Source organism: Monodelphis domestica, chromosome 1 (assembly GCF_027887165.1).
Source record: "Monodelphis domestica isolate mMonDom1 chromosome 1, mMonDom1.pri, whole genome shotgun sequence".
NCBI lineage: Eukaryota > Metazoa > Chordata > Mammalia > Didelphimorphia > Didelphidae > Monodelphis > Monodelphis domestica.
Window position 1 is genome coordinate 14,198,956 of NC_077227.1, and position 24,929 is coordinate 14,223,884.

Here is a 24,929-nt window from a genome sequence, read left to right on the forward strand (position 1 = left end):
TCTCAGCCTCTCTGGTGGATCATTAAGATAATTGCACCTACTTAAACTGGTTGCAGACCTTGTCAACATTCAAGATGTAGTAGAAACAAGATGTGTTTGAGCAGATAACTGTGACCTGCTGACCTATAAAGGTGAGTCTGAGAACTGTAGTTACAAGCTCATTTTTGATGGACTAAATTCTAATTTCTAAACGGCAGAGTGGAGCAACATGAATACCAAATGTAAGAAACCCAAACATTTAGACATTTGTGGCAAGCAGATGATCTTGTAGTGGACTGCAGATGTCATAGGAGACAAGAATGGGATTTGACATCCAGGATCGTCTCTCCTATGACGTCTCTCCTATGACTGTGGCAGGAGAGGGATGGAGGGTCCCAGCAGAACTGATGGAGAATGTGGTTTTCAGTTTGGATTTCTCACAAAGGATGCCTGGATTGTAAGCTTCCCAAGGCAGCAACTGCCTTTTGCTTCTTTTTCTATTCCAAGGACTTGAAGTTCCTGAAGCATGATAGGTACTTAGTAAATGTTATTGACTATTGACTGATGGAAAAGCATCTAGAGGAGGAAAATGGGTCTGGGGAAGGTTCTTGAGTTCTGGGCATGTCATGGAACTGAAGGAACTGCAGGTGTTTAGCCCAGAGCACAGAAGATCCAAGAGGAGGGATGCTTTTCTCCAACATAAAGTCAACAAGTCTTTTTTAGGTCCATTTCATTCACCAGGCTCAGTCCCAATTGTGGGGCACACCAGGAAAGACAAAAGCTTCCATCCAAATGGAGGAAAAAAGGCAACTCAACAACCAGTGAAAATGTACTTGGGGGTGCTGGGGATGGATTGCCTTATGTGAGGAATAGCAAGGAAGACAATGTCACTGGACCATAGAGTTCACAGGGAGGGATGAAGTGTGAGAAGACTAGAAAGATAAAAAGAGAACAGGTGAGGAAGGGCTTTAAAAGGCACAAGTAGGATAGTATATATGATAATTGAAAGCCATTGGAGTAGGGAGGATTATGATCAGACTTCCCCTTTAGATAGATGGCTTTTGCATCTGCATGGAGGGAAAAATGGAGTAGTACGAAGCAGAGAACCTAATCAACAGACTCTATCAGGGGAGAGCTGGTGAGTGCCTTAACCCTGGTGGTGGAAGCATCAGAGGAAAGAAAGGGATGTTGAGGATGACATGTAGATTGTGAGCCTGGATAACTGGAATGACAGTGACTTGAAGAATAATATGGGAAATCAGGAAAAGAAAGGCTTTGGAGAATAAAAGATAATGGGTTCATTTCTGAATGTGTTTAGTTTAAGTTATCTACAGAGCATACAATTTGAGATGTCCACTCAACAATTAGAGATGTGACTCTGGAGGTTAGAGAAGTTAGGACAAGATATGTACATAGGAGAATCATCTGCATAGAGATGGGAGCTGATGAACCCACCAGATGAAATAGTATGGAGGAAAAAACAGAAGGGATCCAGGAGAGAGACTTCAGGAATATTCACAGGCAGCTGGATGAAGAGATAGAAAAAAAAAACACTGAAAAGAGTCAGTCAGATCGGTAGAAGAACCAGGAGAAAATATGATCATAAAACCTTAGAAGAAAGTATTCAGGAGAAGGAAGTGATGGACAGTGTTAACAGTTGCACAGAAGTCAAGAAGAATGAGGTTGGGGAAAGATTAATATATTTGGTAATTAAGAAATCATCAATAACTTTTGAGAAAGCAGTTTCAGTTGAATTATGAAGTTGGAAGTCAGACCACACAGGATTTAGCTAAGAGAAAAAACAGAGGATCTGATCATAGTTTTTACAAAAGGTTTAGCCATGTATTCGAAGGCTGTCCCATGGGAGAGGGATCAGCCTTTTTTTTAATCTATATGTCTACATTGTTTCCCTCAAAAGAATGTGAGCTTTTTGAGGGGAGAGAATGTTTCCTTTTCTGACATTTTTATAGGGTTACTTTTTTCCCAGATTACAAGTAGTACAATTTTCAATAATCATCTCTTGATCCATGTTCTCTTCTTCCCTACCACCCCTAACCACTTCCCAAGATGGCAGATAATATAATATAGGTCATACATGTGTTATTATACAATGCTTATTTCCATGTTCATCATATTATGAAAGAAGACACATATTGCTTACACTAGAGAAAAATTCATGGAGAAATTGAAGTGAGGAATTACATGCTTTAGTCTGTATTCAGACTCTGTCACTTCTTTCCATAGCAGTGGATAGCCTATTTCATTATGTGTCCCTTAGAATTTTCCTTATCTTTGCATTGCTGATAATACTTAACTCATTTATAGTTGATTATTGTACTTTATTGCTATTACTGTGTACAACATTCTCCTGGTTCTGCTCACTTCACCTGGTACCATTTCATATAAGTAATTCCAAGATGTTTTGTGATCATGTCATTTATTATGGGATAATAGCATTTCAATACAATATGAGATCATAATTGCAACCCCTGCTCTTTAAACTTTGCCTGAAGCATAGTAGATTTTATCCTAGCCCTTTACTTTTGTTCTGTGGGTATCTCCCTGCTTTAAATGTGTTTCCTGTAGATAGCATATTGTAGGATTCTGGCTTTTAATCCACTCTTCTATGCTCTTCCATTTTATGGGTGAGTTCATTCCATTTCCCTTCACGACTATGATTATTGTGCATTTCCCTTCATCTCAATTCTCTCTATATCCTCTTCCTCTCCTTTCAACTTTTCCCCATTTACAAATATTTCTATTTCTGACTGCCACCTGAGTTCATCTTCCTTTTGTTCACCTCCTCCTTTTCTTATTCTGCCTCTTCTTCTTACTTCCATACAGAGTGTTTCTTATAGGATGGTTTTTTTGTAACTGACTTTGTACAAATGTTATTCCTTCTTTGCACAAATTCTGATGAGAGTAAGATTCAAATATTACCTGCCACTCCCCTCTACCATTTCCTACTCCATTGTATTGATTATTTTGTACCTCCTCATGTGAGATAATTTACTCCCAATTTTCTCTCGGTTACCAAAAGTGTATTAAATACCTTAAGTTTCTCTTGAATCATAAATATCTTAATCTTTTTGTCTTTATATCCCCAGTCAATACCCTCTATAATGAGTGACATTTCAGAGGGGTTAAGAAATACTTGTTAATTGATTGGTTGATTGAAATCTGCATGATTGGTCTGAATACCTACCTGGGAAAATCACAGATTACTTCCAATATTGAAATTTTACTTTGGTAATAATCATCCTTTCTTCTCAACTTGAGTGCAAACCTGTTGAGGAAAAGGCTGTGTTCGGTCAATTTGTCAAAATAGTAGGTGACATTTATATAGCACTTTACCCATATTGTTTTATTTGAGCTTCACCTAAGAGGCAGGTACAATAGGTATTAAGTATCCTCAGTTTACAGATGAAGAAACAGGCTTAGAAATGTTAAAGTGGTTTGAATAAGGTGGGATTTGAACTCAAATCTTTCCTGAATTTCAGCCTGTGCCCTATCTACCATATGGCATTGTTTCTAGATCTTCTATAGGACCTGGCATACTATTGGGGGCATGGAATAAATGCCTAATTAATACCTGTAAAGTCAGTATCAGATTCATGTGAATTATTTTTGGAACCATTCTCTTTTCCCACATGGCTATTCATATTCTTTCCTGATGATCTCCAAACATGATGTCAGTACTATGTAACAATGGTGGCCACAGGAATATATTTCCGGTCTTCTACATCATCACATTTATACTTTATCTCAAGTTGCCAGTAATTACCAAAATGGTTTTATCATGACATTTCCAGGAATTTCTACTTATAGCCCATATTTCAGGTACAGCTCTCTCACATTATTTTAGCCCTTCTACTTCCATCTTTGGCGAGAACTCAGAAAAGTGTGAGGTAAGGGGTAGGGAATAAAAACAGAAAATGATGAAAAGATAATTATATTCCTGGCTGGACTAAAGTAATGGCTCTAAGAACTGATAGAGTAAAGATGTCATGAATCATGTAGAAAAAAACCCAGCTTCAAATTTAAGTGGCTAACCACAGAAAACTGGAGGTAAACCAATTAGCCTTTAAGAGACACACATAGAATCCACAAATGCTCATCATGCAATTAAACAAACAAACAAACAATATATATATATATATATATTTAAAAAACCCAACTTACCTAAGTAGGAAAGAGGGAAAGAGATAGTAATTGGGAATATGACTATGAAAATAAGTAGGGCGTGAGCATGTTAGGAAATGTTGGCAAAAGGCTAATTGTGCCAAGAGGAAAAAAGATGGTGTCATCTGCTAAAGAGTACTCAGTGTGTTATCTTGTTTGAAAAGATTTCCTTATTTGACTCAGACTCATGAGTGATTTCAGATTTTATTGAATAAAACAAGATCCCTATTCAGTTAAAGGATGGTCTTTTTCAGGGAGATAATCTGAACCCAGAATGATTCTTCCTGAATGTAAATCCATTATCACCTCTCCTTAATAGATCTTAGCATGATTTTCAAATTAAAGAGACAAGTAGAATTCAAACATCTTAATATTTCATTGATATACATGGATGACATCAAGTTCAATGTTGCCCAAACAACACATTAAACAGTTCCTTTGCTAGATTTTTGTTCCAATGACATCAAAACATCATCTTGACTCAATAAGTATAATATTTTTAACATAAACCAAGGAAGACTGGAGACAGAATGCATCTAGCTTAAACACAGAGCTTGCATTGAAACAATGATAAAAGTGAACTTCACATGCCTTGATCTCTTCTAGGCATTAAAATAAATCAGACAAGCCAATGTCTGAATACATTAAGAAACTTAGTGGCGTCTTTGAATTGAGTTAAATGTGAAGAATGCATTTAAAGCAATTCACACCCATGCAATATTAGTCAATATATATTTTCAGAACTCCAAAAGGGACCATAAGAAATTGGAAAGTATTCTCACAAAATCCCATACATCACTTCATTATAGCAAAAAATGTCCTCATTAAAAATGAGAAAGAGGATTGACAGGCATCCTTAGAACACACGATAATCAGGCTAAAAACAAACAAGTGGAACTTATGGAAATGCTTTCAGAGCAAGCAGACATCACTTCACAGAACAGTTTTAAAGACTGGTAGTGGAGCTCTTTGCCATCTAGTCTTCTCATTCAATTGAAATTGTACTCTCTAAAGTTATCAGTAGTTTTCTAATTGCCATATGGGATCTCCTCTTTTCAATCCTCATCCTTCTTGGCTCACTGTAGCTTTTGACTCTGCTGAGCATTTTCTCCCTCTGGATACTTTCTCTCAGGGTTTGGTGTTCCTGCTCCCCTTTATTCTTCCCTTACTTGTCTGATCACTCCTCAGTCAACTTTGCTGGTCATCATCATTGGTATCTTGACCCTTAACTGCCTGTGTTCCCACCCAAAGTCTTTGCCCTGGCCTGGGCTCACTTCTCTTCATATCTTAACTCTACCTCATCTCATCTATTTCAGTGAGCTCAAATATTATCTCCAAATCTCTCTCTACAGTGCTAATCTCTCTCTTAAGCTCTAGTCCTATAACTGATGTTTGGTAGACATCTCAAACTTGAAGAGTCCAAAAGAGAATTAGTCATCTTTCCCCCTAAACTCACCTCTCCTCTGAAAGAACCTTCCTATTTCCTTTGAGGCCACAATGGTGCTTCTAATCACCCCCATTTGTATTCTTGGAATCATCTTGTCATTCTTCCTCACTCCACATCTACACTCTGATGCCTAAGTAGTGTTTTTCCCTCACAATATTTTTCTCATCCTTCTCCTTGATTCAAGTTTTTCCTCTTTTAGTTTAAGAACTGTAGTGACTCCCCTTATCTTGAGTCAAATGTAAACTTTTCTATTTGACATTTAACTCTCTTCCCAAAGCTACCCCCAATCTTCTTTTCTATTACTACCCTTCATACTTTCTATCATCCCAATGAGCTGGTCATCCTCCACACGAGATGTTTTATCTTGCTAGATCAGTGCCCATAGCTAGCTTTCATTCCCTTCTTTTTTCATCTCAGAGAATCTCCACTTTCCTTCAAAGCTCAGCTCAAGTGTCATCTTCACCAAGAGGCTTTTCTTGGTCCAGGATGCTAATAATATCTTCCCCCTAAATTATCTTGTATTTATGTATTCATTCGGCATATTCTCCTGTGTGTGCATTACTTCCCCCCACCTCCCTTCCAGAAAATTTAAGTTCCTTGAGGGCAAGGACTACTCTATACTTTACTCTTTGGAGTTGCCAATGCATGACATTTAATAGATATTTACTGACTGCTTTATTGAGATGGGAAATTTTCTTTTATATTCTAAATGAATCATTTAAGGAGGAACTTAAGGAACATAAATTGCTTGCAAGTGAGAAACAGCCAATATTTGTGTAAAGCAACTAACAGCTTATTTTTTATGTAGGAAATTCCCTTTCTGATACATGGCATAGCAAACTGCCATCATGTGAAAATCCACTTAGGTTGCAAAATCATGCTTTAACTCTTTGCTCTGTGATTTACATGATTTAACTTGATCTCCTGAAGAAGATCACACAAGACCAGAAATACAGGCATGTGGTCACTTGGTCTCTCCCTTATCAAAACTGCTTTGACAAGAATCACATAATATAATGCAGTGGGAGCTGGGTGTCACTCTGTTGGTGACATCAGGGGTCCCTCGAAGTCACTATACACTTTGGATCCTGATGCTTGAGAGACATCAGTAATGACATGAGGATGAGCCAGAGGTTAGAAACATCAGAGGACATTCTGGAAGTGATGGCTGAGTTCAGAGTAAAGTTTTAGGATATGGCCATTGTGTCCTGTGGCCATTCACCTTATTTGTTAACATTCTCTCCCTCTTCCTTAATTGATTGTGTAGGTAGTTATCTGTGTGCTGTGTATTCACAAGGAGAATGGAAGAGTCCATTTAGAGAAAAATCCATTTTGCTTTGAGGTGAGAACCACCAGGGGCTGGCACAGGCTAGGAACTTATTGGCTGGAATGGACAGTGCTGCTCTTTTCATATGCTTTCCCTTCAAATCTTAGCGTTCCCCTTTTCTTTGCTACTCATTCAGTGTATACTTCTATAAAATGAGAAGGGCCATGTTTTGAACTCACAAATAGAGCAAAGAGAGAGAGAGAGAAAAGCAAAAAGAAGAGAAAGGCTTTTCTGGGATCGTTGAGAATATATTGGAAAAGTAAAGTAAGAGAAGAGAAATTAAGCATGAAGTATGTGTGTATGAGAGAGAACCAGCCAGCCAGCCAGAGACAGGAAGTCAGAGAGAAAAAGAGACAGACACAGACACAGACACAGATACAGAAACTGAAACAGAGATAGAGACAGGCGGACAGAGACAAGTTCAGTTCATTGTTACTTTCTTCAGGCAGCTTTTTCTGATACCCCTAATTGTAAGTAGTTTTTCCCTCCTCAAAGTGTCAGGCATATACTTTTCTCCATGCATATTTTATCCTTCATTTTTCAGCAGAATGTGAAGGCGAGGACTTTTGTTCATGGTTTTTCTTGATGAACATTGTTTTCCAGTTATTCAGTTGTGTCCAACTCTTCTTGATCCCATGAGCCATAGCATGCTAAAGATGTTCATAGAAGTTTTTTGGCAGAGATACTGGAAAGGTTCGCCATTTCCTTCTCCAATGGACTGAGGCAAACAGAGGTTAGAGACTTGTCCAGGGACACACATAGCTAAGTAAATGTCTGAAACTGGATTTGAACTCAGGTCTTCCTGACTCCAGCACTCCATTCATTGAACCATCTAACTTCCACTTTCCTTGAACATATAATATGTTTAATGAATGTCTGATGAATTGAAATGTGGCTAATGGATAGTTTGGCCCAGTGGAGAGAGCACTGGACTAGAAGTCATTAAGACCTACCTTAGACACATACTAACTGTGACACCATGACTAAGTGGTCCATCCACAGTTTTTCATTTGTAAAATGGAGTCAATAAAAGCATCTACTTCTCAGGATTGTCATGTAGATTCAATGAGATTGTGTACATATAAATGTTGCTGTATATACATTCACACACATACACATACATATATGTATATGTTTGTGCATAAACTTTAAGTCTTAAAACATGATACTAATAGCCATTATAATCATGGCATATTGCCTTCCTATAGTGTACGTTATTTGTCTTTGTTTCCCCAGAGGTGCCCAGTGCCCAGGACTTAGTAAGTCCTTTCCAAATGTTTAGTGACTGAATGAGAGACATCATCTAGAATTCATAGCAACAGATAAGATGATGGTGGGAGGGAACAAAGGAAGGAGGGGAGTGAGGGAACACAGAGAGTATGAATTTTGCTCTACTATCCATGAAATTTTGGTGATGAATAGCTAAATCACCTTCCTAACTGCTGCCACCCATTCTATATTTCCTTAACTTGTCCTCAGTAAGAGGCTGGCTGAGCCTTGGATACTCAGCACCTCCCCACCTCCCTCAGGCTCCTCTCTCCTCTGAGCAGAAACTAAGAGCCTCCCAAAGCCTTCCTCTAGAGGTGACAGGATCTGGACTTGCAACTCGGCTTGGTTTCAGCTCCACAAGACTTGGCCCCTGGTGTCCCTCTTCACCCTTTCCAGCTTCCTTTTATTTTAATTGCTGTCTACCAGTAGACTGTAAGTTCCCAACAGGCTGAGGCTGTCTTTCTTTCCCCTGTTTACATCCCTAGTGCTTAGAAGGCACAGTGCCTAGCACACAGTAGGGGCCTCATAAATGCTTATTAAATTGTTTGTTTTTCCAAAAGGGAGCAAGCTATGTCTTTCCCCCTAACCCTGGGCACCATTTCTGTAGAGAGATGCAATTTAAGCTCTGTACATGAGCTCTCTTATTATTTATGAAATAAATTTATCCCAGCGGCACTCTCATTTTGGAGCAGGGAAAGCAATCAGCCAATGTCTATCCATAAGGGCGTAATCGAATGACTAAAACCAGTCCCCGTGCTAGTTACAGGCATAGACAGAAGGCAGCCCGACAGTCAGGCGTTGGTGCTGGTAGCTGACAATGCCACACACCATGATCATCTGGGAAGCCCTGGAGTGTTCCTTGGAGATCAATTTCAGTGATTTGATGACATGTTTCCCCTCACCCACATCACTCTGCCATTTCCCCCCTGCTCATACTTGACCAAACCACAAATAAATGCCGAGCCCACCATTTCATATTTCTCCCCTTAAATGTTCTTCCACTTATTTTCCTGCTGACTTGGTGTTCTTAGGAACCGAGTACCTTACAAATGTTAAAGAGGGCAAATAGTTTCTTTTTTAATTACTCTCCAAATATTTACATCCTGCAATACATCCTGTGATTACAATTATACTTATCAGCTTTCCATCCCAACCCAAATTACTGCAACATTAAACCTTATTTGGGGTTATAATAGCAACAAGAAAATGCAACAATCTTACTTTGCTGAAGAGAAGGAACTTTATCATTTATTAGGTTTACTCGCCAAAGGTTCTTATGCCTAGAAACAAATGGGCTATCCCCCTTTGCTTCCTTCATGTAAGCTCAATGTGAAGGGGGTTCATTGAGTCTTTGAATTTGTCTCCCAAGCACCTACTTAGCACAATGTCTGGCACATGGTAGGTACCTAATGAAGGCTTGTTTACTGGCAGATAGAACATCTGATGGGATGTTTAAAATAATAGCTACCATTTATATAGTGTTTTAGGTTTTCAAACTCCCTATGTGACATTCTCATTTGGTCTCCCCACCAAATCTGTAAAGTAGGTGCTTGTACTCATTTTTTTTTGGATGAGTAAGTGAAGGTCAAGTAACTTGCCTAGAAGCACAGAAATTTGAACCCAGGTTTTCCTGACTCCAAGTCTAGCTCTCTAGTTAATATGTCACCTGGCTTCCCTAAGAGAGCTAAAGAAAAGATAGTTTTTCCCCAGTGTTGTTTACTATAAATATCATAGCCCCGATATTCTCTCAGGGCATTATTTTCACTTTTTCTTTGTGATGCCAACCTTTCAGATTGTACTTGGACAATATCTATATCTAATCTATCTAAATCTATATTTATATCTATATTTATTCATGAATTTTGCTTGCTTGATTAATTGACTGATTGATGACTTACTATATCAGAAAGTAATTTAAGGGAAACTTTTACAACAAATTATCCTGCCAAGCACCAGGTTATGGAGTGAAAAGGTAACAGTAGTAGTCTTTGGAGTTAATTGGCTAAGTAAATGTTTCTGTAATTCTATGCATTTAAGATATTATTTTTAAATCATCTTAACACCAAAAGAGATTTTTTTCTTAAAAAATGGAGCTTTCTGTTTCCAGAATTATAGAAGTTCAGAGTTGTAAAGGATATCAGATAATATCTAGAACAAAAGTATCAAACATTTGTCCCTTCAGCAAAGTGGGAAATATTTTTAAATGAATAAAAATACAGTGAAACAGATAATGTTAATATGTAGTTTTCTAAGACAATATATGATCCCCACAGATTCTAATGTATAGTTTGAGTCTGATTGATCTAGACCCATTTGTGTACATAATATGAATCCATTCTACCACTTCTCCACTCTTTGCTTGAATAGCTCCAGGGAGGGGAAAAGCCCAAGGTAGCTCATTCTCTCATTGTTTGGTTTCTCCATCCACAAAATCTAACTTTTATTTTCTGAAAATTCTAGCCATTGCTTTTCATTCTACTATGTGGTTTAGGGAGAATAAATACAATTTTTAATAACAATGACTTCAACTCTTAAAGCCAGCTATAATATACTCCTTATGTCTTCTTGTTTTTCATTTTTTCTAGGCTCAATATTCTAACATCCTTCCAACAGATCTTGTATTGCAGGAATCAGTGAGAAAAAACATATACTTGAAAGGTAATTACCATATGCCAGTCTCAGTGTTGGAATTTGATATGCAAGAAGCTAATATCTGCTCTCAAGGGGTTCACATTTTTATTAAGAAGACAGTGTCAATTAACAAGTCAAGAAGTATTTCTTTTTTAAAAGTTTATTTATTTATTTTATTAATTTAGAATGTTTTCCCCTGGTTACATGATTCATGTTCTTTCCCTCTCCTTTTCTCACCCCCCTCCCATAGCCAACAAGAAATTATGCTGGTTTTTACATGTGTCATTGATCAAAACCCATTTCCATGTTATTAATATTTGCACTAGGGGGATCATTTATTCTACATCCCCAATCATATTACCATTGGACCATGTGATCAAGTGGTTGTTTTTCTTCTGTGTTTCTACTCCCACAGTTTTTTCTCTGAATCTGGATAATATTCTTTCTCATGAGTCCCTCAGAATTGTCCTGGATCATTGCATTGCTGCTAGTAGAGAAGTCCATTACTTTTGATTTTACAACAGTGTATCTGTCTCTGTGCACAATGTTTTCCTGGTTCTGCTCCTTTCGCTCTGCATCACTTCCTGAAGGTTGTTCCAGTCTCCATGGAATTCCTCCACTTTATTATTCCTTTGAGCACAATAATATTCCATCACCAACATATACCACAATGTGTTCAGCCATTCTGCAATCGAGGGACAGCCCCTCATTTTCCAATTTTTTGCCGCCACAAAGAACACAGCTATGAATATTCTTGTACAAGACTTTTTCCTTATGATCTCTTTGGGGTACAAACCCTGCAGTGCTATGGCTGGATCAAAGGGCAGGCAATCAAGAAGTATTTCTTGCTTATTTCATGATAGGCACCTATAAAAGGTTTCAGTTGTACTTTGAATGAAGAGTATGGAGTCCTGAGACATGATCTCAAAGTTATTTTAATTCAAGATGAAGAGCCATGATATATTGGAAGGGGTATTTGAGCTTGGCATCAGACCTGATTTACAATTCTGTATCCTGCCTTTTCTGTCTGTATAAATGGGGCGGATCACTTCTGTTTCTGGGCCTCATTCTTCTTATCCCTAACATAAGGAGATTTATTATTGAATGAAATGAACTTCAAATTCCTTTATTGCTCTGTTATCAATAGACTACTGTGTTCTAAAGATCCTCCTGGCTCTGCCATTCTATATTCTAGGCTCTGTCTTCCTATCTGAGATTTCATCATATCTTCTTTGCATGCATCTTTTCTATATGTATTTATGCAAATGTTGTCTTTCCTATTAGAATGTAAAATTCCATGAGAGCAAAGACTTTTAAAACATTTTCTTTGTGTCTACAGTGCTTAGCAGAGTGCTTGGTATATAATAAGTACTTAATGAATGCTTGATCAGTGAGTATTTTGTGTTCCAAGTTCCCTTGTGGCCATCATTCTGTGTTCTATGAGTTAAACTTCCTTCTAATTTTGATGTTTTGTTTTTGTGTGCTAACCTCTCTTCTAGTTCTGACACTCAGGGATTCTCCAGGAATAAACCTTCCAAAGTTCCCTGGCCTTTGGCAACTCGCTTTTTCTTTTGATTTACTTGTCAGCTAGGGTTTGTCGTGACCATTCTGATTTTGCTTGACCAGTCTCTTAGTGTAACAACATCTAATGATAAGCTGAACAATTCCTATAGTTGCCTATGGGACCCATCACAATCAGTATCGATTCTGAGATGGTGAGCTTTCATGGCACAACAGTGACATCCAGTGCCCAAATGAGTTTATCAGAAATATCCCAAATAATATTTCATTACTATTCTTGTCAATGAACAGTCAGATCACCCAGGACAGAGAGGGTGAGTCACACAGGTCTTTTATCTATGTCTACCTGAAAATCTCCCATTCCCCAAAGATGCAAGGGCTTAAGATCAAAGAATCAAAACTCTGAGGGGATTTAGAGTTCATTTTATCTAACCTACTCTTTTTATAGATGATGACACTGAAGGTCAGAAAAGTCATATGACCTTACTATAGACATTTAATGTTTGAGGCAAGATTTGAAGCCAACTACCCTACTGTAAGGCAGTCATTCCTTCTTTTATGCATCCCAACATTGTAGTCAATAATGTTTCCAAATCAAATGGAATTGAAATCTAAGTGGAAGATACATTTATTAGTTACCTGTTGGGTGCAGAGCATTATGATAGAGTTTGGGAGAAATAGAGTATTTACATTAGAAACAGCCAGGACTCATCGCTTCTCGGCCTTTTGGCTAAGATCAAGTGTAGAAACAGCCAGGACTCTCAGGGATCTTGGAAGTAAATAGGAAGGTATGATGCATACTCAAATACTTACAATATTACATAATCCAGGGTAGCCATGTTTAACAAGACGGGATACAAAGACGGGATCATAAAAGGTCTTTACCAAAGAGGGAAATGAATAAAAAATAGATGGAGGAGGAAGTCACTTCATTCTAAGCATCCATTTCTTTATCTATAAAATGAAAGAATTGGATTAGATGAATCTAAACTATCACTGATAAAGGATGAAGAACAATTCTTTTGGGAGGCAAGTGAAAAGAAACATTATAATCATAGGAAGTCATTTGACCAAAGCCATAGGAATAGGAAATCCAAGGATACTTTCTTCAAATGCCAGAGGTTAGCCATATTTATCTATTTATTTTTGATATTTTGTTTTCTTAATTACATGTGATAACAATTTTCAACATATATTTTCTGTAATTATAAGGTCCAAAATGTCTCCTCTTTTTCTTCTGTCCCGCCTTCCAGAGATGGCAAACAATTTTTTTTCTGGGTTATACATGCATTCTCATTCAAAATATACTTGCATATTTGTCTTTGTTTTAAAAGAATATTCATAAAACCAAACCCCCAAAATAAAAACACAAATAAACTAAAGTGAAAAATTATAAGCTTTGATCTGCATTCTGACCTCAATATTTTTTTCTCTGGAAGTAGACAGTATTCTTTGTCATAAGTCCTCCAGAACTGCCCTGGATTACTGCATTGCTGAGATGAGCTAAATCTTTTACAGTTGTTCATTGCACACTATTGCTACTATTGTGTACCATATCCTCCTGGTTCTGCTTATTTCACTCTGTATCAGTTCATTTAGGTCTTTCCCAGTTTTTCTCAAATTAACCTGCTCATCATTTCTTAAAGCACACTAGTATTCCATCAACATTGTATGCCTCAATTTGTTCAGTTACTCTCCAATCAATGGACATCCGCACAATTTCCAATTCTTTGGCACCACAAAAAGAACTGATATATGTATTGTATAAGTAGGTCTTTCCCCATTCTTTTGATCTCTTTGGGATATCAACCTAGTACTGGTATTACAGGATCAAAGGGTATGTATAATTTTAAAGCCCTTTGGGCATAGTTCCAAATTGTCCTCCAGAATGGTTGGATTAGTTCACAACTCCACTAGCAATGCATTAGTGTCCCAATTTTGTCATAGTATCTCCAAAATTTAGAACTTTCCTTTACTGCAATATTGATCAATCTGATATATGTGAGATGGTACCTCAGTATTCTTTTAATTTGCATTTCTCTAATGAAGAGTGATTTAGAACATTTTAATATGATTATTGATAAATGATTTCTCTATCTGAAAATTGCCTATTTATATTCTTTAACCATTTGCCAATTGAGGAATGGCTTCTATTCTTATGAATTTGACTCAGATCTCTCTATATTTAAGTTTATCTTTAGCATAGAGTACATAGAAGATTTTAGTATGAGATAAGGCTACATAAATAGAGCAGCAGCAGATTGTGGAGGAGTTTGAATGTCTGGAAAAATACTATTTATCTCTACTTGGTAGGCAATAGAGAGATATTGATAATTATTGATCAGAGGAGTGACATATTCTAATAGGGAAAGTTATACTAGCAATAATATGGTGGATGGGCTGGAAAAGAGAAAGAATGGAAATAAGAGTTCTGTTAGGAAGCTATTATAATAATCAAGGCTAGTGGCAAAGAGTATTTGTACTAGCATAGTAACTGAGATGAAAGGATAGACATAACATAACAGAGGTAGACTGACCAGGACTTGACAACAGATCATTGATAAGTGATTTTGAAGAGAGAAAAGTAAAAAAAAAGAAAGAAAGAAAAAAAAATAAAAGAAAGTTAAAAAAGAAATAATGGAGATTAAAGTAGGAACAGATTTTGGGGGAAAGCTCTTAAGTTTAGTTTTGCATGGACTGACTTTGGGATAGCATGAGGGTTGTATAGACAGGGTCATCCCAGAGATAATTGCAGATGTGGGATGGGGAATGAAAAATAAAAGAGGTCAGAGCTGGAGAGCAAGATTTAGTCTTCATATATGTAACTGACGCCATAGAAATCAATTAAATCGCCAAAGAAGATAATGAGGGGAAAAAAGGAAAGAACAGAGGCTTCTGAATAGAACTCTGAGGATTATCTAGCTTCAGGAACTCAGAAGAGGACAAAGAATCAGCAGAAAAGATAGAAAGGGAAGGGCTGGAGATTGTGTGCTATCTCTGAATTTAAAGGAAGAAATAAGATCCCAATGGGGACATCCAGCATTTGTCAAACACTGCAGAAAAGTCAAGACTATAAAGTCCTGAAAAAAAGTTCTTAAGAGTTAGCAGTTATCAGGTTCCCTTGAGAAAGCAGTTTGAGGAGAATTATTGGGAATGTCATCCAGGCTACTAATGATTTAGGAGAGAGTGGGTAGTGACATCAAGTATATGCAGCTTTGTCAGGAAGCTTAGCAATTAAGGGACAGAGAGATAAATGGGGAGTCAGATGATGTAAAAAGGATCTGAGACTTTTCAGTCTTGTTTTAAAGGTTAGAGAGAATAGATATAAATGAATCAGAGGAGAATGGAGAAAGACAGAAACACAGAGAATGACAGAAACAGAGAAAGAGGCAGTGAAAGAGAGAAAGAGAGTAAGTGAACGATAGAAAAAAAGAGATAGACAGACAGAGATTGCTAGAGTAATGTTCTGGCATAAGCAAATAAATGTGATTAAGTCTCCACCTAGAAGTACTAACTGCTCCTCTTGCCCTAAGATAGAGAACAAAGAGGAGAGACTGAGGAATGATACTAAGACTTTTGGATAAGTGGTGAAGGACAGCTGAGAGAGAACATGGTAGGTGGCTTCGGTATTTTTGGTGAAAGGAGAAACTGAGTCATCTGCTACAGATGTAGAAGGTTCAAGACTGTTTTGTGAGAGAAGAAATAATTGTCACTGTTAAGAATGAAGGAGGAAGTCAATAAAAGTAGAATGGAAGGACATGAAGTGTCTTAAGATAAGGCAACAACATGACAGGGATTTTATTTTCTTCAAGAGCAGAACAAAGGTCAGTAGCCCTTTTCAGCACTCTGCATCATATCCATCCTCTGTGATTTTCATTGAACCCAAGGGCAATGCCTGGGGCTCTGCAGCAATGTCCCCAGCTAAGCCCAAATGAGCATCTTTGCAATTTGATAAAATAAAGTCATGAGATTGTATGTCAGTTCAAGGAAACACAATAAGAGATAGAAGGCATGATCATAACTGAAATGAGAGTGAGACTGAGGGACTCAGAAGAGACAATAGGATGAGTTGTTGTAAGTCATGGGGCCACCCATCCACAATATGGTGGTGGATCAGCTGGATACTTGCAGAGGGGCTATTCAGTTCTTGTCTTCTCTGCTAAGGACAACTATTTTTGGACAAGAAAGAATGGAACACAGATCACTAGGTAGAAAGTTGAAAGCCAAGATAAGTAGGGAGATTGAAGGAGTGCATCTAGCTATTCTTGATAAGAACAAGTCGTCAGGCCCACATTAATTATTGAAATTGTTCAGCCACTATGAGAACCTTTGGGAAACTACAGGGGATGGGAGAAGAGACACAGGAAAGAAGAGAGATATGTGTCCCAATTTTCAAAGAATGGGAGGAGTGGGGCATCAGAGTATGAGCTTGACTTTGATTGTCCTGGGAAAATTCTAGAACCTGTTAAAGGGATGGTTAGTCCCATGTGTTGGGAACAATTGGTTGAAGGACTTTGAAGTTTTTAACTTGAAAAACAGGAAGCCCCATAATTCTCCAAGACCTGCATTATCAACTGCCTACTTGTTATTTTGAACTGGATGTCTCTAGGTACCTCAAACTCAACATGCCCAAAGCAGAAGTTATTATCTTTAGCCTCAAATGTGCCCTTTCCTGAACCTCCCTATTTCTGTTGAGGGTGCCACCATCTTGCCAGACTCTCAGGTTAACGCCATTGAATCTTACTTGAATCTTACTCTAACACCCCTTTTCCAATCAGTTGCCAGATCTTTTCTTTCATCCCTACTTTTCTCTCTTCATGTAGTCACAGCCATAGCTAAACCTCCATCACCTTCTTCCTGGGATATCACAATAAGCCCTTCTAATGGCCTCCCTGCTATGTAGCTCACACCTCTCCAGTCCATCCTCTACAGAGCTGCCAGCGATATTCTTAGAGTACAGATCCTAGTTACTTTTATACTCAATAAACTCCAGGGGTTCCCCATTACTTCTAGAATCAAATATAAATTTAATCGCTTAGCATTTAAAAACTTTCACAAATTGATCCCAATCTATCTACCATGCCTTATTCCACATTACTTCCCTTTAAACTCCCTGCAGGAGTCAAATGGATCTTTTCACTAGTTATCCCTCTTTCCCCGCATGTGCTCTCTCCTCACTCCAACTCTGAGAATTCCTAGTCTGCCTCAAGACTTAATTCCAGTGCTACCATCTTTAGGATCCTTTTCTTGGCCACCACCCCACTGCCCCCTCCACCAGATAGTGTCCTTCTTCCCAAATCACTTGACATCTCTTTTTATATACTTTTTTGTGTGCATCTCGTCTCCTTCATTAGAGTATAAAGTCCTGGAGGGAAGGGACTTTTTCAATTCTGTTTTATATCCCTAGCACTTAGCTCCCAGGTTGTTGTTATTGTCTGATCCAATCAGGATCTTCATGACCCCATTTGAGATTTTTTTGGCAAAGATACTGCAGTGGCTTGCCATATCCTTCTCTAGCTCATTTTGTTGAAGAGGAAACTGAGGCAAACAGGGTTAAGCGACCTTTCTAAAGTCACCAAGGTAGTCAGTGTCAGAGGCCAAATTTGAACTCAAGTCTTCCTGAGTCTAGACCTGGCACTCTATCCATAGTGCCACCTAGATCCCCTAGTAGCCCTCAAACTATAGTCTTTATTAAGATTTTTTGAGGGGTAGCTAGGGAGCTCAGTGGAGCTCTATCCAGTCTCCTGGCCTGGAGACAGGAGGTCTTGGGTTCAAATGTGACCTCAGTCACTTCCTAGCTATATGACCCTTTGAAAGTCATTTAACTCTAACTGACTAGCCCTTAACACTCTTCTGTCCTAGAACTAATACTTAGTATCAATTCTAAGACAGAAGGCAAGGGTTTAAAGAAATAAAGACTTGTTGACTGATCAATTGATTGATTGATCTAACTAAAAGAGCTTGCTGTTTGGAGAAGAAAGACTAACATCTGCTTGTTTCCAGAGGTCTGAATGGAGAGAAATAGGAAGAATCTGCAAAGAAACTATTTTAGTTTGATATGAAGAAAATCTTTGGGGAATAGTGAGGTGGCACAGTATATAGAGTTCTGGGCTGGAGCCAGGAAGATTTGACTCATATTCCTGAGTCCAAATCTGGCCTCAGACATTATTGGTTGTGTGACCATGGGCCAGTCACTCAACCTTTTTGCCTCAGTTTCCTCATCTGTAAAATGAACTGGAGAATGGAAAACCATTCCACTATCTTTGCCAAGAAAAACCCCAAATGGAAGCAAAAGGAGTTGACTATAATTGAAAAATGACACAGCAACAAAGGAATTCAACACTTTGTTGTAGGTTCTCCCTCTTTGATGGTACAGAAACAAGTACTCGATGATCATTAGTCAATTATACTTTTAAGGTTTTTTTTTTGTTGTTGTTGTTTAGATGTAGGTTGTGATTAATGACCTTTGAAGCTCCTTCAAGCCAAGAGTCTATGATTCTCTGTTTGACAGACAGCTGGGAGGGCCCTGATATGGTTTTCTGGCTTGTATTTGTGGTGGGTGAAATCAGACTGATTTCCTGATTTTCTCCAATGATGCTCAGTAGCCTCAAAGCACTATTGGAGAAGTTGAGTGACTGATGACTATTATCCAAGATTGATTCTGTGAGACTGTGACCAAGTGTGATTATACTCTTTAAAAAAAAAACAAAACACTTTAATCTGCTCTCAGTTACTTCAAGCATGTGGTAGGAAACAGTTTTGAGCAAAAGATGTATAAGTTATGATTTTTACTTGGTTTTCAACAATATTTTTGTTCTCTAAGCAATTTGTGGTTCAATCATAATCAAGTTCTTTCCTCTGTTGTGCATCCTGAAAGGAAGAGTTTTATGTGGCTACAGTCCACCTATCCCAAGTGTAGACACACAAAAGGCTGGATGCCTGCGAGTAATACCCAGCCACCACTGGCATCCTCATGCTATGGTGCAAGAGGGACATGATTTGGACATAGTTTTCAGATATCCCTTTGCAACTGATATCTTGCCCCTGGTAGTAGGCCCAGAAGAGTCTAAGGGCATTCTGAATATCCTGAACTGAAAACTATTGTTTGACCCACAGACTTTTATCTAAACAGGGTGGGCAACTAGTTAGAGGAGAAACCAGCAAGACACCTATATAAGAATCCCAACCCTATCATTTGTGAACTGGGTGAACAAATGATTTCACCTCTTGGAGCCCTGGTTTTTCCATCTGTAAAATTGGAGATGATGATACTTATACTAACTTCCTCACTAAATTCTATTAAGGAAAGTAGTTTCTGCTCCTCAAAATACTATGGAAATGAGAACTATCATTGATGTCCTCCTAAAATCTCTGAAAGTATTTTCACTGGAATGCTTTTCTATTGCTATTTTCCAAGTCCAGGACTGTTCTCTTTCAGTGTAAATACCTTATTTTGAGGGCCTTACAGTAAATCAAGAACTCAGGGAGAAACTAAGGAAGTCAAAGTTACTCTGCATGTATCATCTTATAGAAATAGACAAATACATGAATAATCTTGAGATATTGGTTTCAAAATCTATTAACAATAACACTGTGATGGTGCCAGATGAGTTAGAAGTGGATTGGAAGTCAGCAGAATGATTTGTTTCAAGTGAGTCATCGAGAAGGGGTCATTGATTAATTCCTAGCTTGTTCTCATATGTCTGGCTATGGTTCTCTTGGTTTGGAATTTAGGGGCAATCTCTTTCCATTTAGATGCCTTGATTTACTCCAATCAGAGAAGTTAAATAATGTTAATTATTATTTCATTTTCCATCAGTTATTGAGAGAGGCTTAAAGTCTCAGTCTCATTTATCTCCCACTGGAATTCTCCATCTGCTAGAAGGGAATATTTATGAAAATTGCCCATGTACTAAGGCACAGAGTTATTATGAATAAATACCCAAAGGATGAAATTAATCTTGATAGACCATTATATGATAAAAAAAAAAAAGGTCATTGGTCCATTGAAAGGGGATGTAGCTTTCAGAGATTAACACTGAGGCTGGAATCAGGAACAATGGGCAAAAGTTTACTTCTAGACTTATTTATTTCCTCAAAAAGGCAATGTGATTAGAGAACTCATGGCTTCCTAGCTGATTTTGTGATGTGATCTTTACTGTGCTTGAGTAGGCTGGTGCTTGGAGAGTAGATGCAGTCTGTGGCCAGACCTGGCAAAGCCAACCGATTTGCTCGAATCTTCCTTTTATCCTTAGTTACTTCTCAGTTGAAATACAAATTCCTGTGTTTGAGAATCACAAACCTTTATAAACAAATTCCAGTTTGGTTGTTTGCAGATACAAACTGCGGAAGATCATGAAGCATAAGACTGTGATCATCTTGTGGAAGAAGTGAGTTCTCCCTCTAAGTTAACACCCCAAAGCAAAGCCCTATTCATCCATCCTTAAGCTTTCACTATTAACCTCAAAGGGTTGTTATGAAGGCATAAAGGACTGGAGGAGTGGGAGTTATTATCCTCTAGGTGCCACCATCCATCCCATCTAGACTGGATTTCCCCCCCCAAGTTCAACCTAGACTGCAGGATAGGGTTTGATGCTTTTAGACCCCCTAAAGCAAAAGAAACCCCAAACACAACTTTCTTCTTTTGTGTACATATAAAATACATTACAGTGGAGTGAATTAGGGACAGTACCCCCCAGCATATGCTCATTTCACTCTGCATTAGTTCATCAGCATATTGATAGATTTTTCTGAAACTACCTCTCTCATCATTTCTTATGGCAAAATTGCATCCCCTCATATCCATACCTTCTATTTTGTTCCATCATTCCCCAGTTTGTGAGAATCCTATAGTTTCCAGTTCTTTGTCATCAGAGTGTGTGTGCATTTGGTCCTTTTTCTCTTTCTTTGATCTCTTTAGTAGTCATATTGATGGGTCAAGAGGTATACACAAATTTGGGATTGAGCTCTAAATTCCTTTCCACAATGGCTGAACCAATTCATAGCTTCATGAGCCGTGTACCAATGTTCTTCTTTTTCATATGGCCCCTCTTTACATTACACTCTTCTTTATTTCGGTCATCATGTATATTGGTTCCAAGTTAGAATAGCTGTAGGCAATGAATGTTAAGTGACCTGCCCAGGATCACAGAGATAGGAAGTTGCATGTGAGGTCAGACTTGAGGCCAGGATCTCCCATATCTAGGCCTAGCTTTCAATCCCCTGAGCCACCCAGCTGCCCCTTCTATGATTCTTCTTTAAGAAAGAGAGGAATTCTAGGAAATAGAGTCAGCATGAGAGTATATTCTAAGAAGGGTGGACAACTAGACAAAGGCATGGAGATGGGAGATTGAATGTTATCTGGGAACAGCAGAGAGAGGGCCAGTTTGGCTAGAGCATTGTGTGCAAACACAGGAGTCAGGTATAATGAGGTAGAAAGGATAACTGAGCTGAATTGTGAAGGGCTTTAAATGATTAGAAAAGAACTTAAAAATTCATCCTACAGGAATTGAGGAGCCAGTTTATTGAGTAGGGAAATGACGCTGTCAGTTTCCTACTTAAGAACAATTGCTTTAGTAACTACATGGAAGAAGGATGCGACTGATAAAAACGTTGAAGTAGTGAGATCATTTAAGAAGGTTGGATTGTCCAGTAATGAGCAATAACTAAGTTTTCATAGTGAAAACCTTAGAAACCAGTAAACACTACAAATCAGGTCTTGGTTTATCATTCTGTTGATTGTCTAGAGTTAATAAAGTAATGGAACAAATATTAATAGTGCACATTAAATTTAAAAGTGTCAGGAGTCCATCATTTTTAATTCTTCAGGGAGGACTGGGGCTGACTAACATAGGACATCATGACATCTAATGTCTCTGTTTTCTCATTGAAGGCATCAGTAAGTAATGGGTTTATTTCTCTCTTCTTTTTCCTTCCTTTCCTTGTGTCCATTTCATTTCCCTGAAACTAAGAAAACATCACAGCATATAGGTTTTACAGTGCTAAGAAAAAAATATCTGATATATGTTATAATAAGAACAATTCCATAATAAATGAATCTAAGTCTGACCCAATAATCAGTGTTGGATCATCTAGGGGAGGATCACAGTCAGTTTGACCTGGTTTAGAATTTTCATGTTCTTTAATTCAGCGATTCTTGACTTGTCATCAGGTCTCCTGGGGAACTTTGATTCTGTGACAGTGATCTCCAAATCCATATGCACACCAGGCACTATCCTTTTGGTCTTTATTGAACTCCAGTGAAATTTGAAGCATTATTTGCATAGTAAATTAGCTAACCCATCTTTTGTAAAACTGGTTAAAAAGTATGTAGAAGAGAACACAAGAAGGAACCACGTTTTGTTTGCAGTGATGACAGGTGTGGAATTTTTCTCCACCAAGAGGGTAACCTGACCCTGACTTCACATCACTTCCTAGTACTCTTGCTGGTGCATTGATCAATTAAATGATCTGACTAAGATGGACCCAAGATGTGTCAGAAGCAGGATTTAAATCCCGATTTGAGGGTTACAGGGGATTTATGCGGTCTAGAACCAAAAGTGACCTAAGAGAACATCTCATCCAACCCTTTCATCTTGTAGATGAGGAAAATGAAGCCCAGGGAATTGGAAAGAGGAGACTTCTTGATGCCAAGCACAGCACTCTCTCCACTATTCAGGGTCTCTGTTATGGCATACTTACATTCGTGGGTTTTTCCTATATGTAGATGTTAATGTCCTTAATAAAATATACATTGATTTAAACATGTGATTGAAATAAAATCAGCTTTTTGTCACCTGCTTTTTCTCAATAAATGGATACTAATGGTACAATTAAGCTTATGTGAGATCAGCAAAATGAGGGCTCCTCATTCCAGGAAAGGTCAGGAGCCCCTGTCCTCATTACTGCATGTAAATTTATTTAATAGCTGAAGCCTTGGCTTTGTGCTTTCCTTTTTTTTTCATAGCCTTCAGCAGAGTATGGACTCAATAAATGCTTATTTAATTAACTGACTCACTGAATGGGAGCTATGAAAAAAATTAGATTATTAAGTTCAATCTTTGGTACATATACCAAATTGAAAATGTTCCTTTTCATATTATTTTTCTAATAATGTAAAGTAAAGATCAAACATTTAAAGAAAGTAGAATTTTGAGGAAAAGTTGAATTAGGAGATATTTTATACGGTAAAAAGATGAAAGCTTAAAGTTGGTCTTTAGATATAGTCTTTATATGTGGCTCCATATTTACATAATTTCCAGTGCCTTTCTGTATTGTGTTTTATGTAGCAATTGGAGAACTGAAGTTAATTTTGGTCAATAAATTAATTATTTATTGTAATTTTTATTTTAATTGTAGTATAATTTTTTGTAAAACTTTTTGCAAATTTGTTGTACAAATTTCCTGTCTCTGTGCATCGACTTTTCCACTTAAATCTCCTTCACGCACAAGTGTCTTTCTGCACACTCATCTATACACCATAGATGAAAACGCACAAAGACAATCGTCATCCTCGGCTACCGAGAGACTACTACTAAGTAAATATTTATGAAGTTCCTACTATGTATTGTGCATTGTGATAAATATTGGGAATATGAAAAAAGAGCCCCAAACTGTCCTTTGCATCAAGGAGCTTGCCATCTTCAGAGGGACATAACACACAAAACAAGAACGACCTGACAATTGAGATAGTGCTCCCTTCACCTCAGGAGCAGCGTCTAATGTTGAAAGTCAAGAAATAGACTTGAAAATGAGTAAAAAACAACAAACAAAAGAACTTGCCTATAACAAGATATTATGGTGACAGGGAAGATCAAGACAACAATTCAATAAGAAAGTAACAATGTTCAAAGAGCTATATTAAAAGCCACAAAAAAGGCAAACATCATAGATCCATAAACTATTCCTTGAAGAGGTCAAAAAGGTTTTGAAAAACCAAATAAGAGGTGGGAATATGGTGGAGCTGGGCATGAAGTTTCCTTATCCTCCTAATGCACCATACAAACAAACGAAAATAATTCCAAAGTATCAAAGCTAAAAGCTTAAAATACAGACAGTGGTCAGGAGTGAAGCTGAACAACAAGGAACAACTAAAGAGGAAGGTTTCTGACTTCCCTGGCCTCTATCCCACTGATGCAGGGCCTTTGGCCAGGATCAGAGTAAACAGCATGGAATTGACAAAGTAACCTTACCTTGTTTACCAAGCCCTGGAGCTTGTATCCCAGAAGATACCACTGGAATTGGTCTAGCAGAGGATTCTGGGATCAACTGTATTTGTTGCAGCCTCAGCTCCAGAGATCCCTATTTGCCCATAGCTAGAGATTGAAGGAGTGGACACCACAGTTCCCAGTCTAAAGGTCCCAGGCTCTAAAAGCCTCTGAAGGCCAAGGAACTTGGACACCTGCTCTATCCGTGGCAGTAGAAGAGGAGGAAAGAGGAAGGATTACACATTGGTGAATGCAGTTGCTTAGGGACTGGGGCCACAGCTGTGGTCACTTCCAGAAGAGTGGAGTCTCTGGTTATTTCCACAGGGGTATGTGAACAGTCTACTTGCAGTTGTAGTAGCAGCATGGC

The 24,929-nt window shown here is 38.1% G+C and overlaps 1 long non-coding RNA gene across 1 annotated transcript in view; it reads left to right on the forward strand.

The window, feature by feature from the left end:
* Positions 1-6,612: 6,612 nt before the first annotated feature.
* Positions 6,613-24,929, forward strand: part of LOC103095139 (uncharacterized) — a 58,872-nt gene continuing 40,555 nt past the window's right edge. The window contains exon 1 of the long non-coding RNA XR_460076.3: positions 6,613-10,862. This is a non-coding gene — a long non-coding RNA (uncharacterized LOC103095139). The remainder of the gene's footprint in view (positions 10,863-24,929) is intronic.